At 37.3% G+C, this 7810-nt stretch overlaps 1 pseudogene; it reads right to left on the minus strand.

Moving 5' to 3' along the window:
• Positions 1–5190: 5190 nt before the first annotated feature.
• Positions 5191–7061, minus strand: LOC149244581 (dnaJ protein homolog pseudogene; annotated as a pseudogene).
• Positions 7062–7810: the final 749 nt, after the last annotated feature.

Genomic DNA, 7810 nt, shown 5'->3' on the forward strand with positions numbered 1-7810 from the left:
CATCTATTTTTGATTTTCCTCTGAGACACATGATTTTGTATTCAGTATACATTAAATCAATCATCTGGCGAATTTGGCCAATACTCGTGTTTTCTATGTTCCACTCTCTGTGAGAATCAGGAAAGGAAGTATGGGCTTCAGGAAATTTCCCTTTCCCTTCAATATCAGGAGTAGAATATCTGGAAAATCTATGCTCTAGAGGCTCATAGATTGGGAATATCTGTGTTTCTTGAGATTTCTGTTCTTTTTCTCCTGTCTCAGGTTCCTTAAATAAGGAAGCGATATTGATATGTTCTGACTCATCAGTTCCTGAGGTAGTTTCTTTGGGGAACAACAGAGGGAATTTCTGTACATTTCTTACTGGATTTTCAATCTTTATATTTCTTTTCACTAGGAAAGAATTTGGAACTGGCTTCTCAACTTTTGTGATCTGCATCTTTTCAAATTTTTCATTCAAGCCAGTGAGGAGAGTTTTAGTTACATCAATATGTCCAACTAAATTTTCTCCTACTTCTTCAATCTTATTTAATGACTCTCTAGTGTAGGACAAAGTCATGCTAGAATCAAACTGTAAATTATTTAAACAAGAATTTACACTATTAAGTGAGGACTGTACAACATCTACTTGCTTCTTTACATCTTCTGCTTTAGCCACATTCATTTCCAGACCCTTTATTGCAGTATTAGTCCAATTCAACTATTCACTAGCCTTTTGGATTCTACCATCAATTCCTAAGGCATTATCATTTTTTTGAACCAGAGGAATGGCTTTGGCTGCATTTGACTTTTCCCCTAAGATAATTCCTTTATATGGAGGAAATTTAGTAGGAGTTTCAACTGTGGATCCGTCAATTGCAGTCCATCCATGCCTATCAGTCTTACTGCTAGAAGTAGCACCAGTTAAGACATTTATGGGGGCAACTTTATCTTTCTATGAGTAGAAAGATATCCAAACATTATTTACTTCCATATAATGTTTCCAGTCTGTTGCTAACTTTCTTTTCTGATCTGGGGAGTAACTTTGATCGAATTCATTTGCTTGAGGATTTGTATATAAATCCCAGTTCAACATTTCTTTCATCCATTTGGAACTGATTTGGGATTTTAGGCATCCATCCATCAGTGCAAAAAACTTGTGCATTTCCATGACTACAGGCCTTTTACAGTCAGAAGGGATCTGTTTGAATCTACATTATGGAATCAGTTCTGATTGCTCAAGTTTCCCTAACCCATATCTTGGCTTAGCAGGTCTCATTAAGCAGATCATTTGGGTAAGCCTAGGGTCTTCTTCTTCTATTGAATGGATCATAAGAACATGATCTGGATCTGACTCTGGCTCATGTGGAAAAGGAATATCAGAACATTTAGGATTTGGGCATGAGCTGATAGAAGTAGAAGGAGGAGCAATGCCAGTTCGGGGATTATGATGCAGATGGATATTTTGTTCGGCCAAAGTAAGCAGATTTATGACATTTGTACAATCTGGACATTTTACTTCTAAAGAAGAAAAATTGACAAGCTGGGCTAACTCATAAAGCTGATTATGTCTACAAGAAGAAAAGGATGATGATGAACAAGCGGTATCAACAGTGGAAGGATCTTTGTAGTATTTGGATGATTTACAAGCAGCATCGATTCGACGATGATCAATAGTTGATCTGCGGGGAAAGGATATGACTGCATTTGAAGCATTTTCAGTGATGTTGGCAGAAGTGATATTTCGGGGAATTTGTGGCCTGGAATGATTTACAACCCAATGTTCAGGGAACTGCAAATCTTCCCATTTGATTAACAGATGCTCAATTTTTTGGTTCTTTGGGTTTGTTTTGACTACCACACTTGATTTGGAATCCCGACTGGGAGTATGACGGATTGCTGGCCATAGAGTGTTGGTATGTCTAAAACAGGCTTTGGTCTGAATGGCTATATTGTTTCTCTTTTTCTTCATGTCAAAACCCATAGTATGGATTTTCAGCTGCAAGATATCTTTAATGGTTTCATCAAACACATATATGGAGAAGTTTGGGAAACAATCAAAGTATACAGGGCCATCAGACAGAGGGGTTACAATTCCACCAATTATTGAATCTGTGTATCTATTGTGCGTTAGGTCTCTAATAGTAGCAAGCACAAATGTTTCTAATCCTTTATGAACTAAAGGATTGATGCCAACCCGGATGCAACCAAGATGCAGATAATTTGTCTTCAATTTCTTTGCTTCTGCTTGTAAAGCTTGAGGATTTAGCAATGGTATAGTCTGAATACTTTCAGAGTTCTCTTGAACTTGGCTAACAGATTCTTTAATGCTAATTCTAGAGGCAACAATTAAATGAAAAGGGGCTAAATCACTATAGACTTCAGAGGGTGTTATATCTGGTAAAGCCCATCTTGCAGAGGGCTGAGATTCCTCATAAGTAAGTTCAGCAGAGTTTAAAGTTCTACTTGAACTATTTTCAAACATTTCTTTAAGAGGATTTTCTTCTGCATGGGAATCTTTCTCTTCAAGCTCTCGGAATGAAACAGACTTTCTGAATGACTCCATTCTTTCTTAAAAGAGTATAGATCTGAGTACCAACCTTTAGAACCAGACGTTACTGGCTCTGATACCAATTTCTTGCAGGGGCTCCTGTCACGAGCTTGCACTTTCTCTGTGTATCTTCGTATCTCCCTGATAGCCAACTCCTGGTGAACCAGTGGTGAACCTAGTCAGATATTTCTCACTCTTATGGCCTTAACAACAGCTTCCACACCTTCAAACGGCCTTGGTGTCCCTTCGATCCTTTGGTGAACTTCCTGTGAACTTCGGATGAAAGCACAGAGAAAACTACTACCACAACGGACTTTTAAATGCACAGAGGTACTCAATAGCAAAATGGCATACTCATTTTATTTCAGAATGGAGAAAATTCTTACAGGATGCTCACAGAGCTTTTACAGAAATGGATTCTATACAGAGATAGACTAATCTCGCATTTACCGGACTTTTCACCGTTCAGAAATGAACAAGTTACTACCGGAGGCTTTCTGGCGAGGTATAGACTCTGTCTCAGAATCAGACTTAACACCCAAAACTTGACTCTTCTAATGGTTTGGCCACTTTAGGTTCTCACCAGTGCCGAGCACACTGATGCGCAGGCTTCTCAAACCAACTAAGGACTTTGAGTAAATTCTCATGTTGCAAGCAGATCAGACTGATCGTCCGCAGATGCAGAGCAGGAGAATACTCGACTCAAACACACACAAAAACTCTCAAATGCCGATGCCCAACAAATGAGCCTTACCCTCCTTTTATAGGATGAGGAGCGGGGGACAAACATTACTGTTGTTCGGACCAAAAGGACCTCAAGAATCATTGCTATTCAGTCTTTTATCATGACATAAGCATAATCTAGCCGATGAGTACAAGGCCATATAAAAGAAAGATTCGTCAAAATAATTTGGGAAGAAACATAGGTGATGTCGTCATGTAAATTTTATCATGACATAAGCATAACCATGCTGATGAGTACAATGTCAAAGTCGTGAAAATGACTTGGATGCCATAATATAAGGGTGGGGTTGTACTATGTTTTCCGCCAGTAGACGGAGTACGATGCACCGCCCATGTGGCAGTGATCATTGCTTCCTTTAAAATATAATTCAACTAGAATGGATTTGCTTCCTAAAAGAAAATTTAAGAGAATTGTATAATGTTTAGTAAGGATTTCGGATTTAACTATTAACTACAGTTCAGAATTTAGTAACGCCGATCAGTGTTCAAAATTGAACACGTAAGAGCCCTGCAAGGGGCCTCTGGCATGTCAGAGAAGTGTTTATCAAAATTTATCCATTAAAAAAAATAAAAATTTCTACAAGTTTAAAAAATAAAAATAAAATTATAAAATGTTATTTGAAGGGTTGTTTGTCTGTCTGATATTTTTGAAAATTCAAATTATCTTTGAAAATTCTAATTACCTATTACCCCAGTTCTCTGGGTCGGCTGCTGGTGCCGGGCTCTGGTTGCAACTTGCCTCAATGCCTTGTTCTTTGACTATCCTGCAGAGTCACTCTAGAGTCTAAGGTAGTGGTACGCAGGGGAGGTTGTTGCAGCATTAAAAAAAGTAATGGGTAACTTGTAATGGAGGTTGTTGCATTGAATTTTCGAGGCCAACATTCATAATGGCGGGCATGACACTGATATTTTTCCCTATTGTGCCTTTGGTGGGGTGTGTCGTGCAGTTCAGAAGATAGAAATCTATTTACATTAATTGGCTAGCCTTTTCTTGCTCCCATGTACCTTTGATATACCTTGTCTAGGAAGACAACCATTCGTTACTAGAGGAGAGCCTAATTATCGGTTCGACAAGCTTAGTTGATTAGTATTACTCAGGGCCAGTGCCCACTGCCAAGGATTTTATTTTTATCACCCCATTTAACCAAAGAACTGCGAGCAGCGAAAGAGCCATTTGCCATTTTTGCAACTGCGAAAGAGCCATTTTTACAGGTATTTATGGATAACCCAAAAGAGAATTCATTTGTATGCCACCATTTTTACAGGTATTTCTCGACAACCCAAAAGAGTATTCATCTGTATGACAAGTCTAAAACCCAAAAGAAAATATTTGGTCATGTCAATTCTATCACCTTTTAACCTTGGTCTCAAATGGGTTTTACAATTCTTACCATCATTCAATCTCATTAAATAAATGGATTATACTTGGGACTCGGACTGGGTATTTTAGCATGCAAAAAATGCCAATTTCCCATTTGTAATTGCACCAAATCTCATAGATTGCCACGCCTTGGTCAATGACTTAACAACCAGATATTTGTTTTGTTTGTTTGGTTTTTTTTTTTTTTTGACCTATGAGTTATAGACTCACTTGACTATCTTTGTCAACACCATTTACAAGTTGAAGTCGTTACAAATGCATTCTGCAAAACATGTATTTCCAGTTAAGCGATATTAATTGTCTATTCCACGAGATGAGCACTACCACTATCATCATGTGTCTTGCATCTACTTCTCAATTTGATGAACTAAACTCAGATCCACGCTTCACATAGAGCGAATCAACGCAACCATTTGTAATCATTCATTAAATCCTTAAAGAATTCATAAGAATTATGCTACTTATTCCCCTTGATCTCAACTCAATAGAACTTCCAAGAAGATCCTTAATCACATAATACAATGCACACTGCACACGGTCACCTCTCACAAACTAGCCTAAATAATTGTTGTGCACACTGCACATGTTGACCCTGAGGTTCATCATCCTCTTCATATGCTTCTTGATATTGTTGTTGTTTCCTCCATAGTTCATCCTCAATATTGACATTTTTCAAAATTGTCTCTTCACATTCATCCAACTCCATGTCTATCATATAAGCAGTTAGACGTGGAAGTAGGATAACGTCCAATGCCTTACATTGTTCTGCGGTGTTATGGGGAAAGTGCTCCAAAATCTGGAAACTCAACATTGAAATGAATGTACAGACGACCTTTCACGAAAGGCCTTTTATATTGAGGCATACCTTCATATATTACTTTATATTGACTAGGTTTGATTATCTCTCGTGGCCTTCCATCAAGGTGAGTAAGGGGAAATTGGAATCCACACAACGCCTCTGTCAAATTTAGTGTGTGCTCAACATAGATATCATCACCCTTTCATTTGAACTTAGAATGGTCTTTCAATTGTAGTACAAAAACAATGTTCCCAGTTACAGTGTTTGACGCCTCATCAATTTCACCCTGAAACATTGTCCTCTGTCCATGCTGCATTCCCTTCTCAACGTGTACTTCTAACACTTCCTTATCTTGAACAACTTTGTTCCCTTTACACTACTAGTGACCACACTTATCCTTATCACTGGTTGTCTCGCCTGAGCCCCTACAACTAGGACAGACATGTTGCATTTGTTGTATCATCCCAAGAACTAGTTGCCTAATAGAGACCTTCATACCAAAATCTTGGCATCTCATTATAGAAAAGCAATGTATAACAGAATCTAATGCTAAAATTTGATGGACACAATATAGGGACAATTTACACTTGGAAAGGCTTTAAACACATTATAATAGAATATTGGATATCAATTCACTTACACAACAAAAGTTCTACCAAGTTCTGATGAGTTTGGAAATGGGTAAACAATCAATCTTATAAGAAAGTTTGGTGAAAATTCTTATCATAATGTTTTAAACGAGTGTGTCATATCGTTGGATTTCATTATATTTTACATTCAAACCTAACGGGACACTTAATCTACTAGATTTCCAAACATTTTTATGATGTTGCGATGGGTTGAATGATTATCCAAATAGATTTCATACTTTTCATGAGGGGAATCTATATACTTTTGATTCTTCGAAATTTTTTAAAAATTGACCATTGTAGTAACAATTTTAACTCCAATAAAACTTTTATTCGAAAGTGTGCTATAAATTGTCATTTAGGAAAGTTTAAACTCTCGGCTCCCATACATCAACTAGAAGCACCAGATTTAGAGCCTTTCCCCTTACACTTTGAACATATAACATTTCTCGAGAGTGATAGCTTTCTGGATGTTCCATTGTACCGGTCCTCCAAAGAAACCTTCATAAGATGTACAACATCTTCAACTTGATTTTGCATTCAACCCCTTGAGCTACCACCTCCTAAACTATACCCTCCAAAAGAACCTCCAAAGAATGACTCAAATATGTCAAATGGATTATGGGAAGCACTTCCTCCTCCATTCCCTCTTTCAGCGCATCTTTTCCATATTGATCATATATCTCCCTTTTTTTTGGATCACTCAAGACTTCATAATCCTGAGCCAATTCTTTGAATTTTTCTGGATCTCCACCCTTATCATATTGATCATATATCTCCCTTTTTTTTTGGATCACTCAAGACTTCATAATCCTGAGCCAATTCTTTGAATTTTTCTAGATACCCACCCTTATCAAGGTGATTTTTGATGACAACTTTTCTATAAGCCTTCTTCAACTCATCAGGTGTGGCACTTCTTGACACACCAAAAATATCATAATACTTTGTGTTGTCACTCTCGTTTGGTGCATGCCCAAACATAGTTAAGACTTTAGTCTCCACTCTAACAATTTCTAATTTCTATGAAGCTATATGTGAAATGGGGTATATTTGGAAAATTCTGCAATTTTTCATTAACACAAATATTACTAGTTTTTTTTTTTTTTTTTGGTGAAAATGAAATGTGAAGATAATATATTGTTGTCAATTGAGCTTCTCATTATGGAAGGACACCATGGATATATGCCCTTCTAATTGAAATTAAGACCGGCCCTTCAAATTTGATCACTGATGCCGATGAGTACAATGGGATTTGAGAAGTCGTGAAAATAAGTGTGAAAAGAAGATATTTGATAGGATAATTACAAAGAGGTTGAAACGTGGTGGAAACTAATTTTGAAAAGGAACATAATTGATGTTCTGAAGATTTTGTGAGTGGAGTGCTCAAATATTACCATGCCGCACCATGAAATTCACAGAGAAGATCATAATGAGCCGAGTCGCAGGATAATCAGTGTGTAATTTAAAGCTTCCAGATATTAACCCCAACTGTCCGTGAGTTGTGTTGTAAGGGAGTATGATACACCGCCCCATGACACATGTGAACGCTACCCAGAAAATATAATTTGATGATCTGCGAGACAATGTCGACATGGCATCTAATCCATCGATGTCGCTTAGTTGGATAAACACCATGTATTGTAAAGACTTTTGTAGATGGAATCTAATGACATTCCAAATCATTCCATTTTCAAAAAAACAGAGAAACGTAAACTTTATTCAGTGACAAT

Source organism: Pinus tabuliformis, chromosome 8 (assembly GCF_031772625.1).
Source record: "Pinus tabuliformis cultivar Carrire ecotype Pingquan chromosome 8, CPIR1, whole genome shotgun sequence".
NCBI classification, from domain to species: Eukaryota; Viridiplantae; Streptophyta; class Pinopsida; order Pinales; family Pinaceae; genus Pinus; species Pinus tabuliformis.